This window comes from Paroedura picta, chromosome 11 (genome assembly GCF_049243985.1).
Source record: "Paroedura picta isolate Pp20150507F chromosome 11, Ppicta_v3.0, whole genome shotgun sequence".
NCBI classification, from domain to species: Eukaryota; Metazoa; Chordata; class Lepidosauria; order Squamata; family Gekkonidae; genus Paroedura; species Paroedura picta.
The window spans coordinates 14,030,102-14,043,238 of NC_135379.1; the positions used below are offsets into that span (position 1 = coordinate 14,030,102).

General features: G+C 41.4%; 1 long non-coding RNA gene across 1 annotated transcript in view; it reads right to left on the reverse strand.

The window, feature by feature from the left end:
• Positions 1-11,973, reverse strand: part of LOC143821000 (uncharacterized) — a 29,843-nt gene extending 17,870 nt beyond the window's left edge. Inside the window, exon 1 of the long non-coding RNA XR_013225622.1 lies at positions 11,912-11,973. This is a non-coding gene — a long non-coding RNA (uncharacterized LOC143821000). The remainder of the gene's footprint in view (positions 1-11,911) is intronic.
• Positions 11,974-13,137: the final 1,164 nt, after the last annotated feature.

The following is a 13,137-nucleotide window of genomic DNA, read 5'->3' on the forward strand; positions in this document are numbered from 1 at the left end:
TGACCATATATGATCATGTTGATCCACCCCCCCCCCTCCTAAAATGGCATCTGGAGGGGGTGGGAAAGGTGGGTGCGTAGACAGCTATGCTTCCCAATCACATTCTGCACCACTGTGCCCCTTCTGGGGTTTCTCAAAACCTGAAGAATGTTTCAGGGGTTTCTCAGTGGTAAAGAAGTTGAGAAGGGCTGGGGTAGAGAGTTTCCTTGTGCCCAGCTGCAGGCATTAGGCAGACCTAAAATTCTTTGGAGGGGGGCATTAAATCCAACAGTGGCAACAAAACACAGCTCCTTGAGGACCAAACTGCACAGGAGATTCCCAGGTGTGGTTCCACGTTTTATCCCCAGATGTCTTCCTCTTCTTCGCCTTTACAAAACTCAGCCCTGCCTGTTGCAATCTGCCGTGGAAGGTGATGAAAAGGAAACTCTCTCCCAGCTTTTCCAAGTGGTTTCTCTGCTAAAAATCGCTTCCTCTGACCAACTGCTTTTTGCTTTGCTTTGACCAGCTGCATTTCAGACACGTTTGCCATTATTAAAATAAAATCACAAAAGCTTGACATGGGCCCTCATAGATACTGAAAGGAGTCCAAGTTTGGTCCTTAAATGTGCTGTTGGAGTACCCTGAGGGAGCATCACCAGTTAAAAGGATCAGGTGGTGTGAAGAGGTGCCATGGCTCAGTGACGAGAGCATCTGCCTGGCATGCACAAGGTCCCATGTTCAATCCCAAGAGTCTCCAGTTAAAAGGAGGTCAAAATGAAAGATCTTTACCTGAGACAGCAGAGGGCAGCTGCTGGCATGAGTAGACAATGAGGACATTGCTAAACCAAGGACCAGACTCAATATGAAACAGCTTCCTGCATTCATGCCAGACTATTGAAAAAGAAGGCCATAGACTGATCTGGACTCTGAACTAGGACTCCTCCTACATTCACACCCTGCACAAAATCTGTACTTTTGCCATGAGCCTAGAGAGGTAACCAAAATGGACCAAAGGACCTTCCAGGACCATGGCAGTCAGACGCACTTCATTAGTAAGGTGACCAGATTGTCCCACTTTTGGAGGGACATCTGGCGGCACCTGGCAAATTGCACTTATGTTGAAATTTAAAAATATATATATTACAATACTATTTTTGCATTCTATGCGTTCTATGAAACTTTGTGTTGCTCCATATAGACTGAATTTTTAATCAAGACCCCCCCCCCCCCATCAGTGGTGTCCCGCTTTACCAATGTTAAAATCTGGTCACCTTATTCATTAGTACATTCAGTTTCTGAGCTTGCCCGAAGGGGTGCCTTACGTGATTATATTTGCAGCGTCCATGTGGCATGGGACTACTCCAAATTCATCACACGCACCCTTTTTAATTCCTCCCAAGTGAACACACAAACACAGTGTTGACTGTAGGCCTTTCTGTTTAAGCACCTGCAACAACAGGAAGACAGGCCGTCTTCCGCAGGGAGGACTGCAGGCCTATCAAAGCCCCAGACAGCCCAGTTTCCAAGGCACGCACACTTCCAACGATAGCAAAAGAAACAAAATCCAATTGGGCAGAGTGTTGATTTCACATCTCCTTCCGTTCCCTTCAGGCGTCTCGGAATTGGACATCGACAGCTCACGTTACGAGCACGTACACTTCGACTGCCAAATGCTACAGAAATGGCCACCAAGCTCAAGGGATGAGAAAAACATATTTCAATATATCAACAAATGGGCAGCATTTCAATGGGGCAAAAATCAATGGGACTGCCTTGGCATCAATTGCCTTGGTATAGTTCTCCCTGGCATGACACCGATTAGCTGTCACCAAATCAAAGGAGTGTAGACCCATGGTCTTGTGGATCCCTTGCCATGGAATCCATTTGCTCTTCCCAACAGAGAAGATGCCAGAATGTCAATGTCACAATTGGGATCCAGCAATACACTCACTTTCGTGCTAAGGCTAAACAGTGATTCCTCTTGACAACCGCATACCCCAAATCCTTGCACGACAATCCTGAAGACTTCTGTTCCCCTGGAAGTACCATCAAAGACACTGGTGCTTTTGAATAAGCTCATTCAGCCTCACAGCCTAAGTATTTCCTCTGTATTCATAACCATGAGGTCCAGGGAAGGCTTATGTTTCTAGACGGGTACATTGTCAAAGGGTATTTTCATCTATCTCTGTATTTATTTTATATAATCCACAACAGCTGACAAGTAAGAAAACCCTCACCCTCCAAACCATCTCATTAAAATACAGAGCCATGCTCTGAAACCTCAGAGGTGCTGGGTACAATAACCATTGACAACTAAATTTAATTTTTTTTTTGCAGGGTGTAGAGAGCCCAGGCAATATTATTTTCAGCCAAAGTTATAAAAATGGATGGCAGGAGCAAATGCTCCTTTGTACAAATCAATTCTTTTCTTTCTGGCCATTTATTGGAACATGCAAACACACAAAGTTGCCTTATAGTGAATCAGATCAAACTGTCAAAGGTTCTCCAGGGTCTCAGGGGCTTTCATATCACCTATCTCCTGAGCCTTCTAACTGGAGATCCCCAGGATTGAACCTGGGGCCTTCTGGAGCCCAAGGAGATGGTCTACCACTGAGCCATGGTCCTATAATTCAATATACGCTTGCAGTTCTGTGCACTTCCTCCTTTCTTCAGAACTGTTGCCACCCCATGTTTAGCTGAGATGGTTCATGAGCCTCAGGCACCATCCTGATATATCAAGAGCAACAGTCTCTCTCCCTCTCTCTCTTCAAATAATTATATCCTTCTCCTATAAAATCTCAGGGCAGCTCTCAACAAAATTAAAGGCAATTGTTACACTCCCACATCTTTTTTTAAGTAGAGAAGTACTCAATTACAACTGATATAGAATCACAACAGTTCCAATATATAATCACCAGTCCCTAGCCATTAGTAAAAGGTCTTCTGAAAAAGCCAGTCCTTACAAGGTTTTTAAGAAAGTACAGGAGAACAATAAGGGGGCTAGATCAGAAAAAGTCTAGAAGATCCTAGCAGAAACCAAGCAAACTGACTGGTAGGACGGAATATTTAGCAGAGATTGCTGGGCGAATTTCAGTGTCTGTGCAGGTCAATAACAGGACAAGCTGTCCTGAAGCTGTGTGGGCTATGAAGAGCTTAATTTGGCAATGAATTTATGCAACATGATTGGAACAGCTCCTCCTTGCAAACAGGTGAGCAGATATATTCTGCACTAGCTGAAGAGTCTGAGTTGTATTCCAGCACAGTCCTGAATAGACAACATTACAGTAGTCAAGCCTCAAGGTTATGTCTGCATGGATCAGTACAATCAGCTGAGGAAGGCAATATAAGTTGTCAACGAGATTTAACTGGATAATAGCAGCATTTGCCACAGTCTGATCTTGTTTTTTCAAAGAGAATTTGGGGGTTCAGTAACACTCCCATAGTCCTGGTAAGTTCACTTAATGACAAATTCATGTTATCTAAAAGAACAAAATCTACTTCTTCTGTAACGTACAATGTAATAACCCCTATCACCTCCCCTGTTGATTTAATTTCATTTCATCTTCACCATCTATGTGTCAACCACATCCAGACTTTGGTTTGGGTGAGCAACAGATACATTTGATAGTGATAGGGTAGTCAATAAAAAGCAGAGGGAGTGGAGAGTCATCAACACACCCGCCAATGGCACCCAACCCCAACAATAGACAATCGTATTCAACATGTAAAAAATACAGGTGACAAACCGAGTAATTGGCCAGTCAACTGATTCTGCATGTCCAACAGAAACTGTATGTGGTTCACCTATTTAAAAAGACTTCACCCAACAAAGGGGGCATTAAGGTTAACTTTACCCACATTCATTTTGGGTGTGTTGGGGAGGGGGGAACAGAATGGCATTTACCATATGGCAGGCTATTGTAAACATAGGCTAGGCCAAAAGCCAGGGGCTGGCTCAAGGCCTCTCACAGTGCAGTCCTAAGAACACTGTCTTAGAAATGAGCCCCATAGGACAGGGGTAGTCAACCTGTGGTCCTCCAGATGTTCATGGACTACAATTCTGATGAGCCCCTGCCAGCAAACGTTTGCTGGCAGGGGCTCCTGGGAATTGTAGTCCATGGGCATCTGGAGGACCACTGCCATAGGATATACCTGGGAAGGATTCTGAGTAGACCTATGTAGAATTATTCTCTCAGTAAGCGTCATGGTAACACAGGGCTGTGAACTCTAATCGCCTTGCTCCTAGTCTAACCATACGGCGCAGTGCCATGTCACAGGCTCCATTTTAATATTTACATCATGCAACTCATACCAAGAAGTCCCTGAATTAAAAGATTTCCAAGCCCTTATTTTCCGTATTGTAAATAGCATGCCCATTCTGACAGTTCATTGCTTGAGTCTTTGTTAAACTTAATTTAGTTGCTGGGGAGGAAAAAAATTCAACAAGCTTTGAATAAATAAATCACCTCAGCGTCCCTAGAGAACAGATTCCTTTGGTGTTAATTAGAAACAGTATTCATGTCCTGTCCCCCCTTTTACCTGATACTGTTTACCATTTGATAATCTGTTTCAAAAGAAGTTTATAGACTCATAGAAATCATATGTGGCGCAAAGAAGAATGCACAATTAAAAAATGTATTTGAAGTAGCGTCCCACAATAATAAAGCCAATTTATTTATCTAAAAATATGAAAATCTGTCTCACACATGCAAAACATCAAATGTCATTTGAAGCATGAATAGTCATTTGAAAGTTCTATATTACAGAAATAAAGGCCTTGAACAACAGCCTCTGAGTTCTCTCTAATTATCAATCAAGGTTTCTTTTTTGTATCATATCCTGCTTCAGTTTGGTCTCCTTAGAACATGTCTTTCGAGGACTAAAATAAGACAAGAATACACAAGAATATTCTGTTTCTGGACTTTCCTAGTTTAAAGGCATGCTGACATATACTGCCCTATGAGATCTTAAACTTCCCTACCCTATTGTAGAAGACAGTTACAGACTTAAGATCCTGTCTTTCTGTATTAGAACTAGTTCTGCTAATTCAAGAAAATGTGGAGTTACTTGAATTCAAATACTTTCTCTCTCTGACATTCATGAGAATATAAATCAAATCCAATCAGGTAACAGGGGGGAAAGAAGCAAATTTCTCACTAAGGCCATAAATCAGGGGTAGTCAAACTGCGGCCCTCCAAATGTCCATGGACTACAATTCCCATGAGCCCCTGCCAGCGAATGCCGTAGTTTGACTACCCCTGCTAAATCAACATATGATTTAAATCCGTATTAATTTTGGATCAGCCATCTTCTCCACTGCATGTATTACGTGGTTGAACAATTACGATTTTAGCCATATGTAGTTCAGCGAACTGTGTATCAGTTCTTCCCAACGAAACACATGTGAACAGCTTCTTCTGCTTCCGATTTACCTTCTTCTTCCTGCCCCTCCTTCTTTAGAGAGGTTATCGCTAATAAATATGGTTTTAATGCTGCCAAAGTGAGCCATCTGTCTTTATGGTGGATTAAGGTATCAGAGAAAGGTACACAATAGACACCCGGCAGTGTTCTTAAATCTGAGCTAAGTGGTCTTCCAGCCACTCCAGATGGTTCTCATAACATTGTATAGAGAACTACATTTCTTTTCGCAATCTGAAGAGTCGACGCTAGATCAGAAGCATGCCCAGCTGAGAAACGTTTCGAGAGCCTTTGCAGGTATTGCAGTTATGTTACATATGTAGTTATTTCTGGTACAGAAATTGGATTTTTTAATTGATGTGTGTGGATTCCTCAAGGAACTCTCATCTTCAATAAAAGCAACAGTGATCCTATGTACTGTCGCAACAGATGGGTCGTATGTTCCTGTTTGTGTTTTCTCCTCTTAACCCTGTTCACGCTAAATTAAAACAGTATCACAAATGTATGTGCTAATAAAATACAATCCACAGTGGAAACTCTTCCACCCCCGCCCCCACTCAGGATCCAAGGAAAAGAATGAAAAGTGACATAATTTGCTAATTCAAAACTCTCATCCACTAAATGCAGCTTGTTAACCAATGGGACCCAAAAGTATTCAAAAGATAAAATTTAACACTAAGAAACCAAGCTGCCCACAGATATCCAGAGTAATTTTGCCATCTAATGAGAAATATAACCCATATAAATAAGTCGGTAGGCAGTGAAATAGACAGGTTAGATCTGCAGACAGAGCAATCGAGTTCCTTGGGATTAATTATAAAGATCACCTGAGAAGAACTGAGCAAATATGTCTCAGTATACAGTATATTCTACCACCCTGCTCCTTCTTCCCCAAGGAGTCTTCTTCAGACAAGATGATCTTTCTCCATATGAAGTATCTTCATTCTGAAGGGACCTCCCTCTTCAGCCCCACACTTAGCTGAGCAATTTTCCTTCACATCCTCCAGGGAAGGAGATCTCTCTAGTGGAGATCTAGGTGACTTTTACAGTAGTCTGTTTGGCTTCAGAAAGTACAATTGATACAGCAAATACGTTTTTTACTGTGTGGAATAAATTTAGCCCCCAGTGCATACCTTCCCCTACCCAAAGAATTTTGCTTTTTCTGTTCATTAGCCATCGACTGGCTAGACAGTGAGCACTAAAATATGCATTTTAACTAGTCTACTGTCTGTAGCCAACTCCTTGAAAGGAACACTATTATTATTACTCCCCTCTAGGAGATAATCCAACATTATTATTAGCCTATCAGTTAGTCTTGTGTAATCCCACCCCAACCACTTCTCCATATGTTTTAGAAACCAGTAAAGGGGGCTAAGGAATCGATACAAACAAACACACTCTTGCTAGACATTCTGAATTGTGTGTTTCAGGCTGGAGTCACAAAATGTTGCTGGTAGGATGGGTTAGATGCCATGGATCCATTCAGCTAGCTGCAATAATTTCTACCGTAATCATTTCCACCCTCCCCATCTGGTATCAGAAGAAACCGCCTTCCACTGGAGAAAAGTATCTCCACTCATTGAATGGATCTATGGGATCCCACTCTAAATATTTATTTTTCAGCCTCTGAAAACAGACTAGCTGCTATTTAACAATATCCATGAAAGAGGCTTTAATAAGCCACTGTGCGCGAATTCTCCTTTCTGCCTGCAAACCACAACAAGAAGCAACACATTTGCAACAAATTGCCTACCAAAGAGATTTAACATTATGCCAGCATCCTTTCCACTTGCCTGCTGTTTCCTTTCAAAAAAATAAAATAATAAGGTATCAATAAACCCTTGCTATGCTTAACAAAGACATGCGGTTTGTACGTTGCAGCAAGCAGGATAAATTTCCCTTATTAAAAAAAAGATTGCAGAAGACAGAGCAGACCGGCCCTGGCAACGTGTAATGAGGCTCTAAATTTACGATTACATGAAATTACAAATTATTTCCATGGCTTGCTTTCCTTTTTCAAGCTGTACATATGCATTCCTTATGCGATACAATTCCTTTACCTTCCAGATTTCGTCTCCATTCACTGCTTTCATACCTTTTACCCAAAAATATTCAGATAGGCTAAATACAACCATGCCTCCTAGTATTTGACATTTCAGTTGGGACTTTTATCAACCCTCGGTGGGCCATGATCTGCTTTTGTGGCCTAACCATGAAATCAAACATGGAAATATGCAATAACAGTTTGCTCAAGATTACTTATTCTGCAAAATTATCGCCCTTAACTTCTTTAAAAGCGATGTTTAGTTGAAGGGACTTTCAATGAGAAAAGAGCCATCTTATTGATGAGATTTCTCAACTTTTTCTTTAACCTATTACTGGACAGAAAATTCAAGTACTGTCGTTTTTTTCAGTTAATTCTTCTACATTCATGGCTGGGTGCAAAATGAGTAGGTTTGGTCATCCAGGGAGAAATGAAATGAGGTGAACCATGGTCCATTTCAAAATTTGTACGCTTCATAATGACTCAAACATATGTTTGGCTGCCCACCAGTTACCAGGCTCAATTTAATGTATTGGCCATCATATTCAAAACCCTTCAGGGCCTTGAATCCTCATATCTCTGAGACTACCTCCCCCCCCCATGCACTGCCATGACAGCTTTGCTCATCAGAACAAGGTCTTCTACAGGTGCCAACCTACAAATGGGCAAAAGCAACAATTACCCATACCTGTGCCTCTTTATTGTAACCCTCACCTGGTGGAATGGCCTACCTAAAGAAGTCTAGAAGGCTCCCGAATTTCTGAAAACCATGCAAAACTAAACTATTCAAGAAGGCTTTCCTACACAGGCAATAGAATTGTGCCATGTTAAAGGATTCAAAGTGACCTGGATAAATGATTAGGGAGTGTGGTCTATACTACTGTGTTTAGCTTGCTGAATCTTGTATTCTACGATGCAATTCTTTTAGGTTCCTGATTGGTTTGGCAACCCTAATCCTATTGTATTGTTGTCTGAATGTCCTATCATTTACATCGATCCACTCTGTGTAAGTTACCTCGAGTCCAAATGAGAAAGGGAGACTATAAATAATGAATAAATAACCTGTATGGATTCATTAGTGTTGAATCAGGACTGAGGAGGCCCAGTCAGCCTTGGAGGGCCTAAGTAAACGTGGTCCCCAAGAGGACACCACCACTGCTTTAAAGACATTTTAAGATGCCACCAGGCCCCACTCCTGATCTGGTCTACAATGCATTATCTTGCCTGAAAGAGATGCAAGGGAAGAAGCAAGAACCTCACAGGAGCTGGGGAAAACAAGAACACCATACTGTGCTTTTCAAAAAGCAGTAGTGTCTCCATGTCTACCACATTTAGTTTGGCCCTGTGTCATCCTTTCCCACAGAATCTTAAGAATTGGAAGGGACCTCCACAGTCATCTACTCCAAGCCCTTGCACAGTTCAGGAACTCACAGGTACCTGCCTACCCACAGTGACCCCAATTTCATGCCCAAGCGATCCCCCCTCCCAACAAAAAATCTCCAGAATCCAACCTGACCTGGAGGAAATTCACCTCCCATCCCACAGTGGTGATCAGCAATTCCCTGGGTATGCAAGGAAGGGCCACAAGAGACAAACACTGGCACATCCCTTCCTGTCCACCCACTCACAATCTGCCTAAGTTCATAAAATCAGCATTTTTGACAGATGACTGTCAGTCCAACCTATCTTGCAGAGCTGTTGTGAGGCAAGGAATAACATGTTCACCTGTTGGACCTCCTTGGAAGAATAGATACCTCGTCACGATTTAAATGTGATAAATCTTGATGTCATGCATGTCTGACAAGAATGAGCTATGTGGACATTTTGTGTCCTGTGTCTTTTAAGGGAAGTTCTTATCCTTTGTCATGCATACATTACAAGAGGGGATTTTGGGCTAATTTTAGAATACTGTCTAAAGATCATGATATAATTCATGTCATTTTTTACCAGATTTCTTTTCCAGTGAAAAACATGATGGCTTCTTGGAGAGATGGTCATTGTTCATGTAATGTATTATCAAGGCCTGTCGGCTAAACAATAAAGCCAACTTGCCTTGATTTTGTTATGTGGCATTCCTGGAAGATTTTCATCAACTTCAGGTTCCATTTTAAATAAAAACTTCCCTGTTATACGTACAGAAGATGAAGGTTTTCAAACAGAAGAAGCACTTTCTGAGTCGACTAAATACATGAAGGGCCCTAGTGGTGCCTGAAAGGCTGCTCATGTCTCCTGTTAAAAGGTCTCAAGTAGTCCCTGCTTGGAAAGAGATTCTAGAGAGCTGCTCCCAGTTAAAAGTCATCGACATCACTGAACTAGATGAAGTAAAGGGTTTGACTTCTTTGAGATAGCTTCAGGGACCGAATCCTCAAGAAGGTATGCCTCCACAGCCATAAGCATAAAATGAGAATCTTTTGATGAAGTTTTTTAAATTAAAAATTGAAACAGAATTTTCTAAATGTGTATTGTTTTCTGTTAACCTAACAAAAGAACAGCGAAATCCTAAGGATGCCTACTCAGAAATCTACAGTCAGTGGATTTACTCCCTGGGAAGCCTGTTTAGGACTGAAGCCTTAAATCTACTAGGAACTCAACATGGCACACAGTTACACGAGAACCCATCTTGAATTTTGCCTCTGAATAGTTTTGTTTGGGTACAGACTGAGCATGAGTAGCTAAATGTCAGTGCTTTTGGGTTCCATTTAATTCTCTAGCAAAAAACAAAACAAAACCAAAAAGCACCTGAATAACTTTCCAGTTAAAAAACAATGGAAACATGAACACTGAATGGATTGTGTCCAGTTATAATTGGTATTTTTATATTCATTGCTAAATACAATGCTTGGGCATTTGCTTTATAGTTTTCTTCTTGTGTCCTCTCTCACAAAGAAAAAGAAAGTCGAAAAAAGTTTACAAACATTCGTATAATCTTCAAAGAAACACAAAACATAAATCTGGTCTTCCTAAAATGATGAGTTTGGCCCTTTATCCTAAGAGTGATTTTGACTTCTCCCTGTTCTCCCTTGTGCGAATGCTATGATTTCCATGTTCCTTCATAATCTGCTTAGTTGCAGGTCTGTAGTTCATTTATTCCAGGCCATAATATCCATGTGTTTGGTTTATCTGTGCTCTTCAGATCTGTCAGTAAGGCAGCTGAGGAATTTAACCGTAGAGCGCAAGTATCTATGCTTTTTGGAAATATGCTGGCTTGTCTTTCCTCCCCCCACCCCATTTTTTTGTCTAATAAAGTGTAAGTCCACATCACTTTATAATCATTTCTTTTCAGGGTTTTTGAATAAAAATAAAATATCGATTACATGACCATGTGTAGATATAATAAGCATGAAATATGCTCTACATCCAATTTTCTTTGTTGTGGGACATTGGGAAGCTTGAGAAGTTTGCCTTCAGAGTCGTATTTATAAATAAAACCAACTTAAGGACTGTTTTCATTTTTTTAAAATAGAAAGTCAGGCTATAAACATTTTAGGAAGCAAATAAAAATGAATTGATCAAAACGAATAAAATCTGATCATTTATTTTGAGAGAGGATTTTGATACATTCCTTTTTATTCGTTTCTTAAAATGTTTATATCCGGACTTCTTGTCAGGATATGAAGCTCCGTTTACATTTAGAATCTGTTCCTGATCTACAGCCCGTTCCTGAGCCTTCGATAGGTTAGGACAGATGCAGATCGCAGCAAGCTAGAAGTGAAAATGCAAACCAGCCAGCCAATTCAGAAAGCATAAACATGTTTTGTTTTTAATTACTGTTCGCTCTCTTAAACCTTTCCTATCCTTTTGGCTAAAATCGCAGCCTGCCAGCGGTCTGCCCTTCAGTCCACATGCAGATGCTTTGAGCATAAATAAATGCCAATTTCATCCATGGCTGATGGGCATCTTCCATATGATGACCCTCCTGCACTTTGCACATTTAAAACAGCAACAACACCGTTCTAGTTTCGGAAGAAGATCCACTCTCCGTCTATTTTATGGAAACAAAATAATTGAGTCCATAATAAGGGTAAGAAAGTTACAGATATAAACAAGTGCTAAACCACAGAAACTATTGCGGGGGGAAACAGCTGCTGATGCTAGAACAAGCATAAAAAGAGTGCAAACCAAAAGCTGTTTTATTAATGGTGTTTTTTTAAAAAATAGAGTTTAATTTTCTATCCTGGCGCTGAAAATCCTTTTCATCGTTTTAAAACTGACTATCGCCCCTTGGTGTGACAGAGAGCAGACCTGTCAGTGCTCTGCCACCTTGGAGCGCACAGCTCCCTGCCCGATTAATAACCTCAAGTTCTGCAAATAACCTTTTGAGTTCTGCAAAAAATATGAAATTCTTTGCTTCCTTAACTGATAAACCAACTTCGAACAGAGTAATAAGAACAGTACGCCGCGCGTGGCTGGTGCTTTATCAGCACAAGACAGAGATGAAGTGGGAAAGAGGAAATAAAAAAAGCCAGATACCTGACTGATTGATGGCTGGGAAGTCCCAAAGCAAATGAAAGTAAAGTCCTTGAAAATGAAACGCCTCATTCCGGTGGGTTTTTTTTTTTTAATTGACTCCCCCAGCAGCTCCCCGAGACATCTTCATACTGGTCATCCTCTTTGAAATCTCCTAAAGAGCTGCTGCCATCTTATGGAAGAGTTGTCACAAAACACTTTGCCTAAAACAGAAACAGCTCTCTGCTCTGTTCCGTATGGCCTCCTCCTTTTAGATGAGTGGAATAGCAATGCTTTGAGTCAAAGGACACTCTGGAGTAACCAGAAAGTAATATTTCTGTTGGGGGAGGGTGGGATAATTTCCGTAGCTTTCCCAACTGACAGACCTTTACCTTGATTCCTGGAGTTCACTGGATCATCAAGAGCTTTTTGGGGAAGTAATGAAAGGAAAGCAGAAGGGGAGATGGGAAAGAGAGCAGATTTGGGAGCGATTCGTCCCAGTCATTGTAATACCAACAACAGATACATGCCCACCGGGAGTTCCGCTGGGCTTCTAAGACGGAGCTCTTCCGCCAGGCTTTTGGTAGTTGCCAGTGATCTGATAACATCTAATCGGCCTCCCTTTTAAAAACACCCCCGTGTCTACATCTCCATCTGGCAACAGACCTAGACAGCACTAGAAATACTAGCTGTCATTGATGTTGCTTCCACCAATGTGCTTTTGCTGCTGGGTTTTCCTGTGCGGAACAGGATAATCCGCTTCTAAAGTGTTTTGAAACTGTATTATCCAATATGTGCAGAATGGGCCCTCGGCGTTCTTTTTATACATGCGTGGCAGTGTTTTGTCACAGTGTTTTTAGGTGGTATGTGTATTCTGTTACTTATTGCTTTATTGATGCTGTGCATCAGCCTGAGCTGGTCTACCCGGGGGGTGGAGGGTGATATATAAATGGAATAAATAAATAAAATTATATTACCTTCTGGCAGTTACCACCTTTGATGCCCATTGATTTCAAAGGACTTTGGAGGATGTAACACTGCTGTAAGATAGCATTGCTTAATTTGTAATACTGCAGTTCCATGTTTTTTCCATGCTGGGTGCTAATCGTAAATGACGTTGTCTTTCTCGAAGGGAAGCTGTGGGATGCAAAACCTAGGAGGGGTCTTGGCCCTTTCACAATTACCTCGCAGGGAGAATTCCAGCAGGTGGCAGTTTACTTCAGCAGACTTTCACAGCCATGGAGGACGCC